The sequence below is a fragment of the Syngnathoides biaculeatus genome, chromosome 12 (genome assembly GCF_019802595.1).
Source record: "Syngnathoides biaculeatus isolate LvHL_M chromosome 12, ASM1980259v1, whole genome shotgun sequence".
In the NCBI taxonomy this organism is placed as follows: Eukaryota; Metazoa; Chordata; class Actinopteri; order Syngnathiformes; family Syngnathidae; genus Syngnathoides; species Syngnathoides biaculeatus.
Genome location: NC_084651.1, coordinates 10,222,150 through 10,246,515, shown reverse-complemented (window position 1 = coordinate 10,246,515; position 24,366 = coordinate 10,222,150). Strand labels below are relative to the sequence as shown.

At 43.5% G+C, this 24,366-nt stretch overlaps 1 long non-coding RNA gene across 1 annotated transcript; it reads right to left on the bottom strand.

Moving 5' to 3' along the window:
- Positions 1 to 526: 526 nt before the first annotated feature.
- On the bottom strand, positions 527 to 21,706 carry LOC133510055 (uncharacterized). The gene is made up of 4 exons (XR_009797503.1): positions 21,267 to 21,706; positions 7,950 to 8,080; positions 2,173 to 2,284; positions 527 to 714 (listed from the first exon to the last, which is right to left on the bottom strand). It is a non-coding gene; the product is annotated as an uncharacterized LOC133510055 (long non-coding RNA).
- Between the last annotated feature and the right edge of the window lie 2,660 nt (positions 21,707 to 24,366).

The window sequence follows — 24,366 nt, the reverse complement described above, 5'->3', positions numbered from 1 at the left end:
TGTGCTCGGGAGTCTCCCTCCAAAACACCGTTCGTTGACGCGTTTTGGAAAGCGCTTCCCTCGCCAGGCCTTTGATTGCTTTCATCGCAAAGGGAGGATCGGGCTCATACTTTGCTCACTTATCACTATGTGTGCGTCCATCACTTTGGGCAAGAAAAATCTTGTCTAAGATACTCTACACTAACAGATAATCACTTGGGACACAGGTGCCAAACTCAAGGCCCGGGGGCCAGATTTGGCCCGCTGCATGATTTTATGTGGCCCGTGAAGGCAAATCATGCGTATCAGCTTCCATGATTTTTGTCAAAATATGTACCAAAATTTCAAACTGTCATGTCACACAGTGAAGAAAATTAAGTATTTGAACACCTTGCTACATTGCAAGTTCTCCTACTTAGAAAATCATGCCGGCGTCTGAAATCTTTATCGTAGGTGCATGTCCATTGTGAGAGAGATCATCTAAAATGAAAAATCCACAAATCACAAGTAGGATTTTTTTTAATGATTTATTTGTGATATGGCTGCAACTACGTATTTGAAGACTTGAGAAAAACAATGTTGTTTGCAATTACAGTGGTCAAACGTTTCCTGTAGTTGTTCACCAGGTTTGCACACAATGCAGGAGGCATTTTGGCCCACTCCTCACAGATCTTCTCTAGATCAGACAGGTTTCTGGGATGTCGCTGAGAAACATGGAGTTTCAAGTGGGAGAACCTGCAACATAGCAGGGTGTTCAAATACTTATTTTCTTCACTGTATAAATGATGATGAGATATTGCAAGCATTTTTGTGTTACCAAACATCAACAGCACTTGGAAACCCTTCATTACCCTTCATTTCTGATTCCAAAACTAGTTCATGAATTCCATGTGTCAATATGATGAGGCGGTTAAATATTTTTGTGGTTTCACAGTCATCACTGAGTGAGAGTGTAACTGCAATGTGGCCCACGACAAAAATGACTTCGGACAATCATTTTGAGATATTCGACTTTATGGCCTTTGCTAACTTTGACCAGAATGGAGGAAAAATGCCCCCTCAGTAATAATTATCAGTTATGGGCACCCCGCTTTAATCTTAGTACTTTTATACCCGGTTTGAGAGTTCGTATTTCCCACCTATTTTCGATTGTCATTTTGCAGAACCACGATCAGCCGACTCAACAGTACTCCGCCGGGCCGAACAAGCGGATGTGTATCAGCGCACCACAAAGGCCGCCGTTGATAAAGACGCCGGCGTGAATATTATTTTTGGGTAAGATGAGCAGCGGCGGTGTTTGCGTTAAAAGTCTGGGTTAATCACTCATCGCCACGGAAGCTTAGCGCTCGGGCGCGACCCCGCCTTCAAAGCGTCTAATTGGCCTCGTGGTGAAAAACGCAACAGACACTTTCGCTCGCGTCACCGCGTTATTTGCCGAGGCGTAACTGCGGCCGTTCACACAGAAACCATTTAATGATTTTTTTTTTTTGTATTTATTTATATAAGGGAATGCCGGAATATATCATTAATGAATAAACCTGACGCCCACAAGCTAATGTTTCTGCCCACTCAGTGGACGCCGTCTTTATTGGACGAGGCAGCGCTGGCTAATATATCAGGCGCAGATGAAACCAGCGCTCGGCATTTGGCTCGCGCGGGACGAGCGTCGGCCGAGGCCGCCGAGCCAGAAGTGAACTCGAGTCGCGTCGGAGCGAAAAAGCAGACAACAGTGATGCTTTTGTGCGGCAGCGGCAGATTGGCTGACAGATTAAGGATGGAGCGACGGGGCGATTGGATCGAGCAAAAAAAAAAAAAAGAAGACGTGTGATGGAAATGTTAGCCGGTCTTTGGCAGTGGTGGCAGTACAAATAATTTGGTACTGTACTTGAGTAGATTTTGCATGTATCTATACTTGAGTACAGTTGCACTTTGGCTCTGATTCATTTTGTGACTGTTTTGTGTTTCAAAAGTTATGAGCCTTTCTTCCTAGCTGTTAAGATATCATAGTTTGTAGTATATTTATAATTTAAACCATTTATATTGGAAATTGTAATCACTTTTTGACTGACCGCTGCTATTCGAGGATTTTCTTGATATGTGGTCAGGCTCAGTCGCTTTCCCCAGTCCAATTTAAGACGGTTTACTTTTACACCCCACATTTGAAAGCACATATGTGTACTTTTTACTACGTACTTGGTCACAATAAACGGATGGTGACATCACGTAAGAACGGCATCCAGTAAATCCAGGTAAAGTCAACGGCCGTCGAGCTGCATCTTGAACGAGGTCTTTGGTTCTGGTTAGCCTTTAAAACAAAATGGCTGCAATCAGGGAGTATTGACGATGATTTCAACGGATTCAGAGAATCAAGATATTCCACATCCGTGACGTCATTATTTGAGATCATGGGATGCAAGAATCATTTGTGTCAAATACATGATGTCTTGTGCCAGCCTCAAAATCAGCAGGTTTGAGTGTTCAAAAGATTCAAATCTGAAAAAACGCATTTAGCTAGCTCGAAAGCAAGCCAACGCTAGCTAGCTAACTAGCTCCGAACAATTGTGTGATTGTGATTTATTGTTTTTTTTTTTTTTTGGGGGGGGTGTTCTCAGCATGAGGACAACTCAAGTTACCAAAAGAAAGAAAATTTTGCGTTCTGAGAAGTATTTTTTTGTTTCCAAAACAGGTATTGTATTTAATTGTCTGAAAGAATTCAGTTTTACTTTTGGACTCACCTAGAGTCTGTACATTTACATCCGGGTTGAATTATGTCCTCAAGTATCTGTACCTTTACTTAAAGACAGCATGTAAGTACTTCCACCACCTCTGGCCTTCGGAGGAGAAAGCGAGCGAGTTTTGGGGCGAATCGATGCAGCGCCTCTCGGCTTACGCCGCGTCTCGGGTGTCCAGTCGATGGCTGATGCATTAGCGCGCCGCTTTGGGTTCAAACACACATTTTCTTAATACAACACAAGCCACCCCCCCGAGTATCGCCTCCCCTTCCTCATTAATCATGTAACCTGATTAGGGCCGGAGGTCGAAGCGCTGCGCCCCTCGCTGCCTTTCATTTCTCAGCAAAAAATAGACACGTGCACCAACCGGCGCTTTTTCGGCCACTTCATTTTTCCATATGTGCAAAAAAAAAAAAAAAAAAAATCAGTGCGCGTACAACAGCAAAGAAGTGCAAAAAGACTGCTGTTATTCACTCCGTTATTATTTTTTTACTGACTGTAATGGAAGCTGCGCTGTTGTGTCCCAGCTGCGCTTTAAAGGGATGTTTTATTGGTCAAATTGTGTCTTAAAAGTAGACGAGCTTTGGTTGTTTTGGACTTCTAGTCTAGTAGGAAACAGTGGCTGCGTTTAACTCGATTGCAGAGCAACTTGTACGACATAAGTGATATTTTGCCAATGACAGTTCAGCACATTTGAGGGGGATGAAATATCTATGCTGCATCAAAATGTCTTCGTAATGGTACTTTGTTGCACTAACCGTACATGGAATAGGTGAATACAAAAAGGTATCGCCGTATTAAAAAAAAAAAGTATTATCAAAACCTGTTTTTACAGTAATCACTGTATATTTAGAAAATGTTTGTTTACATGCTTCAGGTGTCAGCTTTTACTGCTAGATAAAAGCCTGTGATCGGTGGATGGATGTCAACTTTGTTTTACTTTACAGTTTCATAGCAAATATATTCACCCAATCTTGACCGCTTTATTGTGAAAATGTTTTGTAAAATATCAGAGGCTGTCCGCATTTGCTTCATTATGATGAAGTAAAATCAAGGTGCTCTCTTCTTTACAGTACCGTAAATTCCAGCCTACAGAGCGCACATGATTATAAGCCTCACCCAGTACATTTGTAAAGGAAATACCTTTTGGTACATACATACGCAGCAGCTGTGTAAAAGCCGCAAGTGCCCACATTGAAACACGAGATATTTACAAAGACAGACAGTACACAGAAAGAGTTTTCAAAGTTTTTGATACCTTAGCTTAAGCAGGCCTGATGGGGGGGGGGGGGGGGAACAAAAACAGCTGCGGCAGCTACACGGTAATAGCACAGTAGCAGAGCATCTAACAGAGCCCGTTAAAAAAAGCATACCTAAATCACTGAGACGCGGGAGTAACACAGCAGCAACACGCTAGCGCGGCGCTGACACTGGCATGGCGCTAACAGGGCCGGTTAAAAAAAATGCATACTGGTAAAAGTCACTTCCTCGGCACATATATTCCACCGGTCTCACTCTTACCTTTTCCGCTTGAGTGCCCCCTTGCAGCCGTTTGAAAATATGCACAAATTAGCCGCATCACCGCATAAGACGCAGGGTTGAAAGCGTGTGAAAAAAGTCGCGGCTTATAGGCCGGAAATTACGGTCGTTATTTTTTGGCGTAAATAAAATAAAGCGGAGTAGTGAGTGGAAGAGCAGTCAAATGTGAGTAAAAAAATTGGGTTTTGACTGGATGTTTTGGATCCATTATTTCATAGTACAGAGAGATAAATGAAATTAATTTCATAACTGGGGAAAAAATGCTCGTGAAAATATTTGCAAGAATCAGGATTCATTGACACATGTTGGGATTTATTCATTTGTTTTGGTCCACGGGGGGGCTCGGTTTAGGATGAACTTCCGTCCCTCCAGCAGTGACACAACCGGAATGTGTTCAGTCAAAACGTGCCCTAGTGTATCATGAACCTACGCTACCGGTTCCTTAAAGCCATGCCTGCAGTGTATTCCAAAAGAATGATATATATATATATATATATGTATAAAAAAAGTGTAAGTGCAGGTAATTGAGCTGGCCTTCTTGTGCTTTGGTACCAATATACTTTATTCTTCCGAAACTATTAGGTGAGGGACAAGATGTGTTCTCCATTGGACAACTATCTCTTGTGCTCTTCATATCTCTTGACTCAAATGAATTAAGTTGACAGTATCAATCAATCAATCAATCTTAAGAAAATAGAGATGACACAACTTCAATAAAGTTCAATTGGATGAAATGACAAGATTTCGATGTAAAAAAAAAATTTCTGTTGCCACAAAACATCTCCATTTTGTTTCCCTCACCACCAAATCTCAGACTGTAGAGATCTGACACAGAACCGTGTTTTCATATCTTGGCTCAAACAGATTTAAAAAATAAATAAAAATGAACTCCCATAATCTTGTCGGGTCGGACGGCAAATCGGGTCACGTATGCACGCTGGTAATCAGGCAAGTAACAGCGCACACATGCTGGAAGGAAACTGACATCCCAGCAAAAGCGGACCGTTGCGGTCACGGCTCTGCGGCTTGTCCTCTGCCGTTATGAAGAAACGAGGCTGAGACATGTCGGTGTTATGACTACGGCTAATTTCGGGGCGCTCATCAGCACGCTCGGTGTGAAAGGCGGCCCGACAGACCGGCTTTGAATGTAAAACCGCTCAACTACATAACAATCTGCTCTTCATCGGCGAGCGTCAGGTCCAATCATCGATTCGTTCCGAAGCCGACGGTCACCGTGTCCGAGCGGGCTCCGACAAATTATCTGGTAACACGACACACGCATGCACACGCACGCACGCACACACTTTCGAATACACTTTGTTTACCCCAGAGATCATTTCATTACACATGCTCACACTTACCAAAAATAAACATTTAATTAGGCTCTCCTAGCCAAACTCACAGAAGCGTCTTTATTTGGGATGAGAAGGAGTGTCAAATGTTCCGCTGATTTAACACCTGGACGTCACCTGATGCCTGCTGCTTGTTTTGAAAAGTTGCATTCAGGAACAAACACGGCAGCTCCTTCTCGCATGAAGTCAGTGCTGTAAATTTGTCAGCGAGCGGCTATGAAAGCCGCTTTTGCCACACTGCGCTTATTGTCCAGTCGTACTGTAGTAGCGAACGACCTGGATATCTCCTACGCCTTAATGCTCCTAAAAATTCCCGCTGTCACCTCAATTTACACAGGACCGTTTTTAAATACAAAGACATTTGAAAAAATAAAATGCTATATGTTTTCATGATATGAACTTTGCGTCCTACACGTGGTGACAGTCTTTATGTGTCCGGGTTATGGGACCCAAACTCCTGGTTTGAGCGCAACAGAATGCAAAATTGTTGCTAGATGGTCTTAATATAAATGAAGTTAATTCAGGTCGTAGCTCTGACACATGAGACGCTAAACATTTCTTCCAGTGGACCGCAACACTACAACACCTGCGTTGGACTGTACAGCGCAGGTCTTTTCACAGGCCACCTCGGTTCTTTAGACCGAATTCCAGCACTCTGTACTAATAAAGTCAGCCAGGAGCGTGTTTACCAAGCAGCCGTCAAACATCACTCGCATGCATGTCCATGTTCCCACTCTGAAAGGTCGAGGCGACGGTGAAGGTTTTTCCTCTTCAGAGTCTCCTTTTGAAGTTAGTGAAAGATCCCCAGCACAACCGGCATTAAATGCTGGGAAACGTGAAAACAAAGTACTTTGCCGAGCACGTGAAATACTACTTAACGAGATGTTCACATTTAAGTGACATTACGGGACGTTAATTTTTCTCGAGGCATTTTGCCTGCGTTGAATGAATGTACCGTAATTCCCGGCCTACGGAGCTCAGAGGTTAGAGCATTGGTTTGGTAAACCAGGTGTCGTGAGTTCATATCTCACTGGGGCCTCTACTCCCCAGGAAGGGTTGCGTCAGGAAGGGTATCCGGCGTAAAAACTGTGCCAAACAAATGTGAGCGTTCATCTGAGATGTCACGCTGTGGCGACCCCTAACGGGACAAGCCGAAAGAAACTTACTAGAGCGCACCTGGTTATAAGCCTCACCGAGGACATTTGTAAAGGAAATACCATTTGGTAGATACATACAACGCAGCTGTGTAAAAGCCGCAAGTGCCCACATTGAAACACTAGATATTTACAAAGAAAGACTGTTTAACGTTGGTGCCGTGCTAAAGCTAGTACTCACACTTGCGCCGCGCTAGCGCTAATGCTAACAGGGCCGGTTAAAATAAAACTTACCGGTGAATATCACTGAGACATCCCAGTAACGCAGCAGCAACACGCTAGCGCAGCACTAACAGGGCCGGTAAAAGTCACTTCCTCGGCACATATATTCCACCGGTCTCACTCTCACCTTTTCCGCTCGAGTGGCCCCTTGCGGCCGTTTGAAAAAAATGCACAAATTAGCCGTATCACCGCATAAACCGCAGGGTTGGAAGCGTGAAAAAAAAGTCGCAGCTTGTAGGCTTGTCATCCAAATCTAATATTGTCATCCATGTTCCTGAAACCAGCCTTAAAAAAAAAAAAAAAAAAAAAAAGATGTATTCGGGTGATCTTCCATTTATCACCAAGTTTACATTATAGACACACCCGCGATTGGTGAAAACCTACAAAATAGCAAGATGTATCCTAAACCTTAAAATACTTCTCCCGGGTGCTGTAAAAGAAATAAATCCGCAACACCGCGAGACCATGACGGATGAAACACAACGTAGAGAGGGATTACTGCATTGACCAAAAAAAGAAAAAAACATTCCATGGAAAACCACTGAAAATGGCATTTTTGCTCCCACAAGCAAGCCTTCATGTTAAGATTTCAATTTCTTTCAATTCTTGACATTTTTCCACCAGATGGCCTCTTCCAGCTTTGTCCAGTGATAATTTTGAATGTTTAAAGTTTGACCAGCATTTGTCTTTTTCCTCCCATATGGTTCAAAGAGCGAAGAATGAAGATTCACGGGCAAAGTTACTGATGCATCAAGCTAAGACGGAGGCTAAAATTTCCCATCCGTTGTGAGACCACAGCAGGAAGTGTCACGGTAGACGTTGTCAGACTGCGTTTACCATCACCGATACCCTCGCTTTGTCAGTCACTCGTCTGCGTTCTTGGTTTTAGAGCACTACTAGATGGTGAGCAACGAGCCCCTTGTGAAGAAATTTTGAGGAATTTACTCCTAACATAGCGATGCTAACTTTACCTGTTGGCTAACGAATCCTCATTGAGCTGATCGGTACCCGGTGAAGGGCGGGGGTGGGCGTGTGGGGGGCTACTTCATGGCGTTAAGTGGATCCATGAAGCAAACAATCCACAAGCACTTCATTTGAGGAGCTGTACACGACAAACATACAGGAAAACATACAGACCTAAATGAGCAGCAAATACGCAAGCTACGCCTGTTTTTAATTGCACGACAACTATCGGCCCATATTCTTCTTGTCAGGTAGAGTGTCAAACTCTTTTCTGAAGTAATACAAACAACAACAAAGTAACATCAAGTTTAACCAAAATCAGATTCTAAGCTTTCTGTGTCGTTCATGTGACAGCGATATCCCGTATGCTGTTTTTGTTCCGTTCCAAAACACTAGCTACTGTATTTCTAGAATGCAAAATAAATGGTGACGGCCGTGACGGGGAAAGAGTGCGACCTGAAAATCAATCAAGGCGATAGCTAAGCTTTCGACTGGTCTCGCCTTGAGCCAGTATGACTGACAATAGGGGCGCTTGAAAACTGTCATCGCTCCATCAGGATCAGATCAGCTCCATCTTTCCAAAGAGTCACATTTGGCTACCCTCTGCCTCCCAACCACGTCCTAGCAACACAAACACACACACGCAGTTAAAGTTTGAGGGCCGGCTAGCAAATTCCTGAGGGCTATCGGGTTTCTAGTTGCCTTGGCGACTGAGCACGGAGGCAGATCCATTAATCATTGAGGAGCGTTCACTCCGAAGCGGAGGTCAGACTGATTGCTGTATAGGGTATCATCTGAACACACACACACGCTCAGTTTGTACTAGCGTCTTTGTGCGGACAGTCCATTTAACCAAATCAATGAAATCCCTTTTCCCTAAAATGAACTTAAACCTGATTCTCTACCTGTCCGACCCGTGACAAGAGTATCCCGCATTCTTCAACCGTTTGTGGTTATGGGCCAGAGTAACGAGACAAAACATGATCTTATGGAGGATAAATTCTGGGCTCAACCTAAACCAGATTCTTAAACTTTAGCTTTCCAGCGTGTGACAACGAGCTCCTGAATTGTTTTATAGTGTATGGCTGCACTTTTAGGGTAGGGCGGATCCGTCCTTGTGTCCTGAATAAATGTGATAAGTCTCCCATATTATTCATGCGTCACTTCCCTACACGTGACAGCAATCTTCCATATTCTTCAAATGATACTGAAGTGTACAACGGTAAATACATACCACCAAATATTACTCCCAATTCCTCCTTCCTTTTTTAGCCTTCGAAAGGCCGACATCCCTACCCGGGTGTCGTCTGGGCACGGGGACGGCGGCCGAGGCGGCGTCCCCGCGTGGAGCCCAACGGATTAAGCGATCGCGGCGCCGCATTTATTTTTCAGGGCCGCGGCCGAAACCCGAGATGCGCGCAGGTGTCCGGGAAAAGCCGGAGCGAGAACAGCAGAAGAAAAAGACCAGACGGGTGCCGAGCGAGTAAATCAAAATGATTGTCCGCTTTGCTTGCACAGCCGCTAGTTTTCTTTATTACTGGTCTAAAACACTTAAGCGCCGACACGTTTGTGAGATTATTAGTGCACTCGGAGGACTTGTAATCACAACGGTTCCGTGACCTGGTCTGCGCGGTGCAGCAGGTGAGTACGCTAACGTTAGAGGTCTTGAGTTTGACTGGGGGTGGGGGAGGGGCAGAAAGTGGCAGGTGCGTGTTTCTGCTGCATAAGTGGTGGCAACGCCGACAGTTCTCGACTGCTTTCAAGCTCGAACAGTTTTTGAACATTTCATTAAGATTTCTTCTTGATTTAGACTGCATCAATTCTAGTAAACATGCGTCCAATTTGACCCAAAGCGTTTCAGGGTACACAAACTTTGCAGCACCCCTATAACAGAATGATGATGAAATATAATTTTGGCCCAATGTAGTCAAATTCTTCATATTTACGGTCTAGCGAAGGACACGGAATATTCCGCGATCTGGGACGGTACATGTTTCTTTGTCCGTGGCGCTCGGTGCGACATGGCAAAAGAAGAAGTGTCCAAGAATGGCTGAAAGAGAACCGCAAAGAGTTCTGACCAACGTCACGCATCATCAAAGTTCACAGTGAGTACACGAAATTGATTTTTTTTTCTTTTGAATTGTCATCTTTGTATGACAGTCAAGAAACTGCAGAAAAACTTGACCGGCTTTTGTGAGCCACCACCATCTCTCCCCTTTCTCAAAACCTCGTGAGGGTGAGTAGTTTTAGTTTAGTTCTGCACTCTTTCCAAATGATCAATTTTTGACTTGTTTTAAAATTTTCATGATGCTGAGGAATCACAACTTCCTTCAGCGAAAGTCACACGTCGTCCAAGAGTGAGTAGTTAAGTTTTATTGATCTTTTCCATTTTTTTCACATTTTTCTACCTAAAAGTTGATTTTTTTTTTTTTTTTTTTTTTTTTTTTTTTTGGACAACAGTCTGCATAGTTAAGACAAACCTAAAAAGTGTTACAGTGGTGACACTTTGACACCGGAAAGGTTTTATATTAGTTTTAGATTTTATGAAGATGAAATCTTGTTTTTGTTTGTTTCTTTATCACGCAATTCCTCAAAGGATGAATACATTCATTTTGTTTTTATTTGGTGACCTCTGATGGGGGGAAAAAAAAGTGAATATCACGAAAATGTTGTTTATACTATAGAGTGTTTGGGATATTTTTTATGCATATATGAAAGTTAAGTATGTTAAGATGTAATTTTTTTTTTAAAAAAAAGGTGTTATTTCAAACATCTTAAATGAATTAAAGCATTTTTTTGTTAAGGGAAAAAAATTGGGACAAATGGAAATCATGAAATACAAACCTGTCAGAAATCTTAACTGTTTATAAATGATTTTCAAGTAGTTTATATCATTATCAAACCCTTTTTTTTTTTCAATATTTGTGACCCTGCTTGAATCATCAACTGTGCACACATGCAGAAATGAGATTGTGTACCGTATACTTTCGTTGAAGTCGTTTGTTTGGGGAGATTTTGTGTGTCCTTGAAAGCTGACGTCAAAGGCAACAAATATGCGTGACTATGAAATGTGGATTTGCCCCAAACTTCACACACGCGCAAACATCCGCGACTGACGTACAGCCACATGATGTATAGCAATAGCCAGTGCACCGGTGAGCAGGCCCCCCGAAGGTCTCCCCCAAATTTACTGGCCTGTGCAGACGCTTCAAAAGTGCCTCATAACTTAGCGCCGTGACCGCTTTATCGTTTCGTGGAAGAAAGGGTGGCGAAAAAAATGAGGACCGGATGCTCTTTTTTTTTCTTGGCTGTACGGCGGCGACTTGAAATACGAGTGTATTTCGTTCCGTGGCCACGTTTGTAACTCAAAACGCACCCATTTCAAATTCTATTTCCCCTTTGAATTGCGTGTGAATTTCATTTCATTCCAGAATGCACTAAAGAACAGCACATATTTTGTCATCTTTTTTTTTTTTTTAGGAAAATGGGGCTATCATATACAATGTGTGTTTCTTTCGGCTTGTCCATTTCGAAAGAAACACACATTGTGTATGATAGCCCCATTTTCCTAAAAAAAAAAGATGACAAAATATGTGCTGTTCTTTCGTGCATTCTGCAATGATACAGATAAATGAATTTCACTGTACGAGACTGAATAAGGTGCAGTAACATTAGTTTTTCACAGATGATAAGGGTGTTGTTGTCTCTGTGTGTTGCTGCACCATTTCTATTCTAATATCAGTTTCCTAGTGTTTTAAACTGCCACATACATTCTATTTCTAGCATGTTTTTGGCATTTCTCATTACAGGATGCGTCAGCATTAAGCTAGCTGGGTATAAAGCAAAGATATGTGGTTGTAAACGCGTGTTTTTGTTCTATGTTTACGTTGACAGTAAACTTGACTGTCATTGAACATCTTAAGTCATTTTTTGAAGATTTGTTAACAATATCAAACTGCAGCTCATAGTGAAGTAAATGTAATGATTATCCATCCATCCATTTTCTTAGCCGCTTATCCCCACAAGTGTTCTGGGGAGTGGAGGAGCCTATCCCAGCTGTCGACGGGCAGGAGGCGGGGTACACCCTGAACTGGTCACCAGCCAATCGCAGGGCACATGGAGACAAACAGCCACACTCACAGTCACACCTAGGGGCAATTTAGAGTGTCCGATTAATGTTGCATGTTTTTGGGATGTGGGGGGAAACCGCAGTGCCCGGAGGAAACCCACACAGGCACGGGGAGAACATGCAAACTCCACACAGGGAGGGGGAAGGATCAAACCCGGGACCTCAGAACTGTAAGACCAACGCTTTACCAGCTGAGTACCGTGCCGCCTGTAACGATTCAATACTTTTTTTTTTTTTTTTTTTGTAATTGTATTTATAAGCAAACATTTAATAATTGTACAAAAAACATTATGTCCAGTAAATCAATGAATCCATAAAGTTATTATAAAAGAAGATGATGCACTTTTTAAACTCCTCCGATAGATTGTGTAGCTAAAAGCGTTATGACGAATAATAATCATAGAATCAGATGAGCTTTTACTTATTATGTCTATAGATTCCCCATTGGGGCAGCTTTCATCTTATATTTCATATTCCTAGAAATGTTTTCATCTCCTCCGTATGTTGATGCAATCGACTGGCGCATGTTCGCCGCCCCTTCTGCATGCGGTTCTTTTTTTTTTTTTTTTTTTATCAGTAATCAAATACGTTTGCGCCCTGTTCGCTGCAGGTACACCACTAAACCTTAAACAATGTACACGCACACCAAAGACGCGGAGAGCGGTGAGATGAGACTTATGTATTGAGCAAAGTGAGCTTCCCGGCAGGTGGTCCGCCGAATGTTATCTTAATGACCTCTGGCCTGCGACGCACACACACACAGGCACAGACACACGCGACGGCGGCCTCTGACAGAAAGATTTAGCCACTAAATCAGGGGTGGGAAAAGTGCAGCCCGGGGGCTTCATTCTTTAATCTGGCTCATTGCGCAATCACTCAATCGAACGAAGTTCTAGCGTCGTTACGTACAGAACGTGGATGTTTTCATGAGTTTGACGAATCGCACTCGTCAGGATGTCAACACTGTCTATACTGTGCAGTCGTACCTTGACTTGAGTGGCCCAATTTAGGGGCCGTCGCAGGCGGCGGGTGCGCCGCCGTTCCTGGGAAGCAACAAAAAAGGAAAATTTTCTCGTTTCATGACACAAAGAGCTACCGTCGTCCACAACTCACTTCCAGACGCTCGCACGCAGGCTAACCGGCCAAACACGCAAATGCTACAGTACGTACAGTCGTTCATCATTTCATACAAGGAGTATAGTTATCCACCCATCCATTCATTTTCTTAGCCGCTTATCCTCACAAGGGTCGCGGGAGTACTGGAGCCTATATCGGCATGAAGCGGGGTACACCCTGAACTGGTTGCTAGCCAATCACAGGGCACATAGAGACAAACAGCCACACTCCCAATCACACCTTGTGGCAATTTGGAGTGTCCAATTAATGTTGCCTGTTTTTGGGATGTGGGAGGAAACCGGAGTGCCCGGAGAAAACCCACGCAGGCACGGGGAGAACATGCAAACTCCACAGAGGGATTCTGGGATTGAACCCGGGACCTCAGAAATGCGAGCCCAATGGTTTCCAGCCGATCCTCCGTGCCGCCCCAGTATATTTATTTACAGTTTTATGTTCTAGTTATAAATTGCAGTGCAATTATTCGCTACCCCAACACGTCAAACCATTTGACTTTGTTTTAACGGCTGAGTGAGTCGAGTACCTGGAAGTGTTTGGCAAGTGAAGCCCATTTGCGGCGTTGTGAATATTTAGCCTAGCTTAGCACAGCGTTCCTTCATCTTTGCTTTCATGGCTGATTTCTGTATAAAATTCGTCACGGGCGTCACTTGTGCCAACAACAGCCAGCGTAGACTCGGTGGTCTCGGCATCAGCCACCCTGCACATTGTCGCCAATATTTGTGTGTGTGTGTGTGTGTGTGAGCCCGCCAACTCAGAAAAGCCCAGATGGGATGAGGGATCATATTCTTGATTAAAAATGACACAGGGAGCGCAGAAATTCTCTTCTGTTTTCACGAGTGTGCAAAGTGCCACATGTTGGTTTTGCAGCAGCTCACACACACACACACACACACACACACACACAGGCGAGTTAGCTAAAGCTCAGCTCTCATTTCCTGAACAAGTTGATAAATTCCAGATCTCCTCCGCTGGCCTGCACGCACACACAAGCTGCTGTTGTTGCCGCGTGTAGCGGACGAGAGAAAGAGAGAAACGAACGGGTGCGTATTTGCCGCAATTAACCTTTAATTTAAGTGGGCAGGGAGGGGGGAGGAGCCACACGGGAACAATCCGCCGTGTGTTTCGACCATTGGAGGGTTTTGGGGGATCGCGCTGGTCTTGAGTTGAACCGCTGGCACGCATTTTATTCACAGGGGGAAAAAAAACTAATAAAAATCAAACGTCATTTTAGTGGTTGTACCAAAGAGCATTTCAGATCACTTTAAGCTTGACTGGACTTTTAAACAATTCATTCTATCATTTAGTATACAAGTATTTATATGATGAATAAAACATATTATTATTATTTTAAATCTATGCATTGTTTTACAAAAAAATTAAATAACTTTTCCATGTACTTATGACTAAAATATTTTTATTTACTATATACCACATTGTCCCTTAAAAGTAATAAATATAATTGATAATAATAATAATGTATTAATAAATATAATTGTTTTATTTATTTATTTAAAAATATTTATCTTACTTCAGATGTGTATATTATACATTATGTATATATGATTAACGGCATATTCTACATCCATTTAATAGTTTATTACTGAACAAACAGTTTAGCGACTTAATTCATGCAATATTATCATGCAATAAACAAAAATGTAAAGCACATTGTTACCTCGTGTATGAAATGTGCTATACAAATAAATTTGCTTTGCTTTGCTTGATATTATATGTGATTTTTTTTTGTTTGTTTTAGTTTGTTTAAGTATCATTGTGAAACTGTCAGTCCAGCAAAACAGAAAAAAAACATTTATTTTTAACTTTTATTTAGATATTACTTTAAATATTTTCATGGAACAATATGCCTCATGTGAGCTATTTTTCAGTTAATACAATAAAAAACATAATAATTATCTCTCATTATTAATGGAAAAAAACGGGACAAAAAAAGTGAAAATTATTATATTTGTCCTGGCCGAATTCTCGTCCCGGCTCACATAAAATTGTGGATTATGTATCTAACGTTGTCTTATAACCATGCAGTACATCCGCTCTTGTGTTTCTGCTGTCACGGCTTTGAAAAATAATGTTGTTTTTTTTCATAAGTTAAAGCAAAGATTAACGTCCTTTTTCGCCGCTCTTGAACTTCTGCCATCCGAGACGTGCATCGCGCTGGCAAATGCGCAGTGAAACAACGGCATCTTCTCTCTTGGACTTTTTCAATGTGAAGAGAAGCCGCACTCTCTGTTGGATGAAATCAAAACTGCTTTTCTTTTCACTCCCTTCCAATGAATTACGGTCGTGTTTCTGCTCGGGGCAGACATGATTTATGTCACTCTGGAAGAGATGAGTGAGGTTGGGGTGTGGGGGGGGGGGAGCATGTGCGATCCATTTGGGAGACGCCACCTGGCAAAATCTCGCAAAGAGGAGCCGAGGACGCTTTTCTCTGTTGTCTTGACTCCTCCTTCGCCCGAAATCCACCAAGTCTTAAACTTCCCGTCAAATACATCTCGGCCGGGGCTCTCAAATCCCGGAGCGCTCTTCAAGAGCAAACGGCCAGCGGCAGGTGAAGTCACACACACGAGATGCTGAACCCGATCGCAGATCTATTAGTTGTGCTTTTATTTAAGTATGATTGGACTTTCTGGTTAAGTCCATGCGTCCAGTCGCGGTCAATCCCTCACTGGCCCGAGAGACATGTCAATCATTACCTGAGCACTTGCATACCCTCTGTAGTGCTCCATATCATTTCTATTTATTCCATACATCGATTCACTTTCTTCCAGTTATCTAAGATCGGGTCAGGGGGTTAGGAGCTTTAACAAGGAAGCGTAACGTCCCTCTCCCCGGCCACTTCATTCAGCTCCTCCAGGGGGGGGGGGGGGGGGCGCGACCTGTGGCCTACCCGGGCCAGCCACGAGACATAGTCTCTCCAGTCTGTCCTGAGACGTGCCCAGAAGACCTCACCAGGGGGGCGTCCGGGAGGCTTCCAAATTAGATGGCCCAGCCACCTCGTCTGGTTCCTCTCAATGCGGACTAGCAGCAGTTCGACTCTGAAGGGTGCGGTCAAATGCCTTCTCCAAGTCCACAAAACATATGTGGATTGCTCGGGCGAACTGCCATGCACCCTCGAGGACCCTGTTGAGGGTGTAGATAGAGGTGGGCGACTCTTCCACAGCCAGGACGAAAACCGCATTGCTCCTCCCGATTCTGACGTTGGACTTGGTGACGGACCCTCCTCTCCTGCACCGCTGAATAGGCCTTACCGGGGAAGCTGAGGAGTGTGACCACACCCACTAGTCCCCACTTCCAAAAAGGTGGACCACCACCCCAGTCTGCCAATCCGGAGGCCGTGTGCCCGATGTCCACGCGATGTTCATACCTAAGCATTTGGAGGTGGTTGACATACCTCCAGTACCAATCAACCATTTTAAGTTCTTTCTATGCGTTTATAAAAAAAAGTTTCATCTGTCTAATCATCAACCGTACATCTATCATTCATCCATTCACTCATCACTCTATGAATCTACTGTAGCTATCCATCCGCCCATCTGTCTCTTAATCACCTGTCTTCCTACAGTACATATCTCTGTCTGCCAGTCTATCTACCTTTTTAGTATCTATACCCATCCATTTATCATGTCTATCCATCTTTCCCTCTGTCTGGCCATCTGTCTGTCTGCTATCCATCGACTGTTCATCCATCAATCTCGACAGTCGTCTGTCTTTCTTACTGTCCGTCTGTCATTTATCATCGTTCTTTCCTTCTGTCTGTCCATTTTCGTGTCTCTCCATCCATCCATCCATCTGTAAACGAACTTGCAATTCATCGATCATCCATTGATAATCTACAGTATCTATCCATCTTTCTGTATGTCAAGCATCTATCGATCAGGCATCTATCAGTCTGTCTCTGTCCATCCGTCTATCCATCTGTCAGTCTATCGATCCACCATCCATTATCTGTCCATCTATCTATCTGTTGATCTGTCTATCTCGTGACGGGTTCCCAGGGAAGCTAACGAGACCAACTTGTTGTTTTAGTTGTCGCTGTCATGTTATACCTCAACACGAGCTCCTCCATTACATCTTTTTCAACTCTTCTTCTCCGCAGCTTTTCCCGTCATTTTCGGTTCCTCATTCCAACAGCGGTATCCATCCCCGCGGCCACTGAACGGCCTTTATTGTAGCGTGACGTTGCTTTTGATTACAGGAAGGTCTCGCTTTACTAGTCACTTGGTAGAGCGGCGGCTCACGTTACTGCGTGATAGAGCATCCGAGTGCAAATGTGTACTTATATTCTAGCTTGCGTATTACCAATTATAAGACATTTCTGCTTGAAACTGAGGCATGGCTGCATTTCTTTTTTTACATTCACTAGTCTACTTTATTAAATTTGATTTTTTTTTAAATAGTCTCAAAAGGACAATTCCTTTCAGTAAGATGATTGTTAATTTCACAAAAAATGATAAATTTAATCGGCATTTTGTTTAAAAAAAAAAAAGAAAACTAATTGAAGGCAAATTTAAACATTTTAGTCTTTAAAATGAACTTTCTTTGTTTGCACACGTGGAGTTCTTGTAGGCTGAAATGTGGACATTTATAGGCACAAATATGACAGCGCCTGACAAGTTTTTCTTTATTGGAGTCATTAAAGTAGGTGTGTTGTACTTATAGTGACTGCAAAATTTTTCCTTGTATCTGCCATGAATTAGTGACTTTGAAAACTTTGCTTCACTACGGGTCGGCAGTGGTCATGTTTAGGTTCGTTTAGGTTGTTGACGTGGAGTCAAACGTCGCGAGTGGCTCCATTTGATTTGTGAAACAAGTGGCGACGGGTCAACAGATCAAAACAAATGGATCGCGCGAGCAATCATCGATAGATAATCGACACAAGTAGTGAACGGAGTGTAAGGCAATGTACGATTGCTCTTAACAGAATATCCCAGTACCTCCTACCATCCAACGCGAAGCCAATTTGATGAATATAACGTGTCAATAGCAAGCTAGTTAATCAGTGAGTGCAGACCTTCCCTTCACCACGCAGCTCTCATGCATGGCAGAGAGGACGTATCTGGTCTCATTTCCTCTTCTGGCGATCCGACCTCGTTCCTCGCTGGCTTCTCTGTATCGTCTGCTCGTCTTCATCCGTCTTCCTGTCTTTGCAGCTTAATGTTTCCCTCCTCCCGCGTCCTCGCCAATTGTGCCTTCGCAGCTGGCCGCGTTTGAAACGTTGCGGTCCCGGCCGGGGCAGGTATGTTTGAACCGAGCCCCCACCGCCACCACCCCCCTCCCACTTTTCTCCGGGCGAGAGGCCAGCGGCCGCCTCTCACTCGACACCCTTTTTTTTTTTTTGACCACACATCGGAGAGCGAGTGTTTTCTGTTTCTCTTGGACGCCGCTTTTCCTTTTGCCCTGTCTGTCTGCGCCGCATGTCTGACGAAAACGGCGACCCCGTTTTTCCGAGGCGAAGTGCTAGTTCTGGCACCATTGGCGTACACCGCCTACACACACACACCGTGCACCTCAGTACACCATCAGATATTTCACTTTGGAAGAGCTGAAAAAAAAAAAAAAAAACGATGTTTGCCCAAACAAACTGCTTTGACAAGGCACATTAAGATGGCGGCGGCACGAAAGGTGAGAGGCAGGTAAATGTGAGCGTTGATTACATTACCATTGACACCCGCGCCTCTCGCCCGCCTCGGACGTTTTCCTTAAAAGCTCTCCACTGACCAAAGCCGGCCTTTCTTGTGATTGCGCCGGCGCGGCTCAGGGAATTGCCTCAATGATCTTATAAGACAAAATGTGCTGAGGTGCACAGGGATAAGCTTTCAGGGTTATCTCCCAAATTTGCCAAAAGTGGTCTAAACTGTCAAAAGTGTCTGGAAGATGCTTTTGATTTTCTGCTGACTCCTCGAAACGTTTCACTTCGATGAACAGGAAAACGATGCACTTTACGTGTGTGATGCGATGTGTTTTTGCATCTAACGCTGAACTTAACTAGTTCACAATTTCCCACAGGAACTACAGTAATGGAATGGGTCCGGTCCAGGTCAGTTCCATGTTTGAAGCGATACTGTGAAATGAAGTTAAGCGCTTTCTTAGTCGCAGTGGAAGCTCCGGGGGTTGATCAGAACAATTTGGAGTCACAGTTTGACTTGGGAAATCATGGCACGCAGAGGCAATGTTTTGAGGCAAACGTTAGCGTCCTTAAATGTTTGACAAATGGAAAAATGGTTATCACTTTTCCAATTAGGATGTAGTCAAACAACGATTTCAAATTCCCCCCTTCAAGGGATGCCCATATAGCCCATATCAGAAACCGCCCCTACTGCAACACATATACATGCATATATCCTTTATCCTTTGCAAACATTGACTAATACTTACTTAGTCACTCATAGTAGTTGTGAAACTCTTCTTCATTTGTCTGTATTATCCTGCTTCTGGTGGACAGTTTGCGCACAATGAAATCACAATGCATCAACTGTTAAATTATTTACATCTGATCATGTTATGACTTTGTTTTTACAAAGTACCATATTATGTTCCTAATTTTAAAACTAATTTGATAATGACTAGAGGGAAAAGTTGTTCACAAGTGTGTTTTTACTTCTGTGCACACTAATGCTGCGTTTTCAGTGCTCTGCGTGCAGTCATATGTCAGCTGTACAGTGACATTTATTGACGTAAAACAACACTGCGCGCACACACACTGCGTTTTACGTGTGTACAAAGTGTAATTGTAGAGGTGTGACTGCTGCGAACATGTGCTCTCTCACATGAAAGCATTAAAAAGTGAGAAGCGGAATTCTCAACATGCATCCGACACCCCCACAACACAAATACGCCCCTCACCAGCACCCCTCCCACAGAGACACACACCCCCCTACACCCAGATCAGCCATCTTTGCAGCAACACCACAAAAGATCATTTGGAGGGACGCCATCTTATACCTGCTGAGGGAGGATGAGATTTTTTTTTTTTTTTTTTAAAGCTGACCTATACTTGTGAAGAACAGGAAGGAAATAGGCTGTAAATTATCAGGAATTTGCGTCTGTTTCTTTTCATCATTTTGTTCGGGTAAAGCAAGTTACTTATGCGAAACCTGTGCTGGATTCCCATAAGGAGGTTGAAGGTTTCATGCACATCTTTTTTTTTCTCTCTCTTTTGGGCCTTTGTTTGACTTTTTCTTGCTCAGCTCAGGCACAAAGAGTACATTGGGGATTAAGATTGTTTACAATTTTTATACGCGGTCCTGTTCCAGTTGTCTCCACGGAGCTGAGGGCTTACAACAGACATGTTGAGGTTATGTGCGTCCTATCTGTCCTGTTCTGTGTGTGTGTTCATTAGGTAGAAGTAGCAGAGTTCATTTACTCAAGGCGGCAATTTTCGTTTTTGTGAGGCTGCACCGGCGGAACGAACATCCTGACTTTATTGGCCATTAGAGAACTTTAGAACTGTGTGTGTGTGTGTGTGTGTGTGTGTGTGTGTGTACGCATGCCAATTTCGGTCTTTCGGTATCTTATATCACTTCCTCTGTTTGGCAATTGATACACGCTTTGCACACTCGAGTGATCACATGCACACAATCCACATGATGCAACTCCTTAAAGGGATTTATTTGATTTTTTTTTTTTTTTACTGACCAATTCATAAATAATGGGTAATAGCTACGTTTTTGTCATAGTCGGGGCCAGGAAGGCAAGGCAAGGACTGGAGGAACTAAGTCCAGGGAAGCAGGAATGCAAAGCATGTAAACAGGAATCTAAAAAAAAAAAAAATCCAACTTAACAAAGTAACAACCAAAATACTCAAAGTAACAAAGTATGACTTATATAAACCAAAACTATAAACGTGATGAGATGTGGCATGACTTTCACAAACACAATTGTTACCTATGAATTCAGACTAATGTCCCCTTTTTCAAACCAGCAAAATGCGTCAAGGCAAGACAAGTATTGCGTTTCTGACAATTTCACCTCACACACATCAACACAACACAAACACGATAAAATAGCTAACACAAGTAGTTGAAACACAACGGCGAATAGTCACCAATGTTGAACGAGTCTTCCCAAACAAGGAAATGTTCGTCCCAGCGGGTATTCCAAGTTAGCGACAGTTCCGGCCGGTCCAAAAACGAAAGACAGCAGGCATCCGTGTGGTTAGCGTTCCGAGCAGCGTAGTTTCCCAGAGCAGCGGCGAGGTCGTGACATGAAGAAGCCTCGTTGTCCGTCTTTCTCGTCCTTGTATAGGTAATCCTTGAAACATGTCAGACTTCCGCGTCACAAAGGACACAAAGACTTCGCGTCACACGGACCCAAGAGCATTAGAGGAAACTGCGTCACATCATAAGGACTTAAAAGTATGAAGTATAAAACAGTGTCACAAAGATCCCGGATGATAACAACTTAAAAGCATCATGGGAAAATAAAGAGAACAAAGGATAAAAATACACACACACGTAACACAATGAGGCAACAAGCAGTGGCCAATGAGCAATGGACCGACAAGAACTGATAGAAACCAGGGAGTTAAAAATACAGAGATTGACGAGACAACGAAGGAACACCTGGACAAGACGCGAGGGGTTGGAGGGAGCTGATTGGTCGACACAAGGGAGGAGGGGAAACGGGAGCAGGTGGACACAAAGCAAACAAAAACTAATCCAAACCACACCCAAAACCGACAACATTACAGTTTGGAGTAGTATTAATTTTGTACTATGGACATTGCTTCCCAAATGCCTTTGAGCAGCAGCCCACGTAATGTTCATGCCACAGCTGCCCTAAATGAACAGCATTGATAATTGTCAATATATTACAGTATAAAGAAAATTCTCTATTGATAAATATGCATGTAAAAGTGCAGGACCCCAAAAGTAAAATACATATGTCAAATTATAGCTATTTCCTTGCATTTTGGGACACAATAGGGAGTTTTAGTGATGGAATTTAATGTAGCTTTCGATCTAAAATGTGTGAATTCATTCAGTCTGCATTCAAAAATGTGATGATGCTGGATCTTTATGACAGGTGGCCCAATAGATTTGAAAAACCTTTTCTAGTATGTTATGAACATCTATACTCCAAACTGTTCAAATGGAGGAAAAAAAATGTTCCATTCATGTATGTATGCACCTTCCCTGTGGAACGCCAGCCCCCGCCTGTTTCCCCTTAAAGGAGATGTGAGCTGATTGGCTGCTGGTCACGGTGGTCCTTGATGAAGCTGATCAGCGGCACGCTTTGATGTCATTTCGCAAAGGTCAGACCGGTTGCAGTTGAGCGCTGACTGAGCCAAAACGAAAACGCCGGCCTGGCTCGGCCCAACGTGATTGGTCAGTAGAATACGTAAACAATGACTCGCATCAGTACGCGATCGACAATAGAAACGTAGGTTGTAGAGTTACATTTTTTCTCAAATGAATACCAAAACTAGATGTAGTAAACTAGTAAACAGAACGCAGACCTCAGCTCAGCCAAGGTCAAAAAGTCTTGATATGGATTGACAGCGTTTGGGTAGAACGGAATCAAAATCCTCATTAGCCGAAACCGTGCAAACAGTAACCTGTCGCAAACGACTTTGAAAGTTTTTATGGTTCATTTCATTTTTTCAAACTCTTTTTAAATCCTCCATCCAAGCCACAACATCCAGTGCGTCATCAATGCTTGGATTTGCATTTTTTTAGAAGGCGCCGCATATTTTGATGACTTTATAACTACCCGTCCGTCGACATATTCAACCGAAAAGCTGTTGCCCCAAAAAATGCCAACCTTCAAAAATGGATAGATATTCATCATGAAATTCCTTTGCGTTATTGGGTCACATGTGCGCTAATGTTTCACCGCATGCGTGTAATAAATGAATGGTTTTCAATGCTAATTCAAAAATATCTTCCACCCCGTGCAAGATTGTCCTTATATTCATCCTTCTTTACACACTTTCCATGTCCACTTTTTCCTTCTTTGCCCACCCCCCCCCCCCCCAGCCCTTCGGTCATGTCAGAGGAAGATGAACTCTGAACAGCTGTCTGCCTGTCTGCTGTGAGTTATGGTGGCCTGCTGTCCTCTTGGCTTTTATTGATAAAATTACACCGGCTGATGTAAATATGACTCTGACTGCAACAACCCCGACTGGCTCCCCAAACAACCCCCCCCCCCTTCCTTCAACCTGCTTCACCACTCTGCGCCATTTGTGTGTATGTCCCCTATTACCTTTCTGACCCCGAGGCACTCCTTCGTCTGCAAGAAACTGCACGAGGATGAAATCCGACGTGATAAACGGCTTCGAACTTTTAAAAAGATGCCCCCCCCCCATCTTTTTCTCTACATATATAGATGTATATTTCATTGAAGGCTTAACTGTGACTTCCCGCTGAGCAGTAAATAATTTCATCTTTTCACAGGCCCGGCCGTTTCCCCCATGTGGTCGGCTTCCACATTTTTACGGCCGCGTCGCACAATTTACGAGCATTTCATTTTCATCCTCTTTCGCTTTTGGCCGTGGGCCTCTTCATCAGAGCCCGGCGGAGACAAAAGAAAGGTGGGAATAAAAGACAGAACGTCTGGAAGGAAACAGCTGTGGCTGGACTGCAGCTGCACGCTAAGCAACGATTAGCTTTGACCTGACCCAAAAGGTGTAAATTCTCCGTTAATGACCCATCAATTAACTCGGCTGAGCTTCGCCGCTACTGGCACACGTGAAAGCGCGTTCGTAGCAAACGCGTCCGTTATTATGATGGCCTCTTTCCAGCCTGTGACGAATATTCGAGGCCCTCTTATGAAATTATTCCCTCGTTAAGGACAGCGGTCCGCGATGAGACGCCTCAACCGGATTAGCCATCTGCCGGCCTCGCGGGCACCCGGCGCTGATAGCATCAGAAAGAATTAGCGTGCGTCGAAATAGGGTTGAGTTTCAACACGGCGTGTTCATTTGGATGAGGCTGGGAAGATGTGATGGAATTATGGCGAGAGCTCACACGCAACATTTGCTGGAACTCATATACAGCTGTAACTTTTTAGGATCCAAACAAGAGCTGTATGGCAAATTTCAACTTTACAAGCTGGGATGTACGAGCCCTCGCACCCCCTTTTTCACGCTCCAAAATCACATGTGTCTTACTCGAGATCCGTGGACCAGATCCAGCCTTCCATGT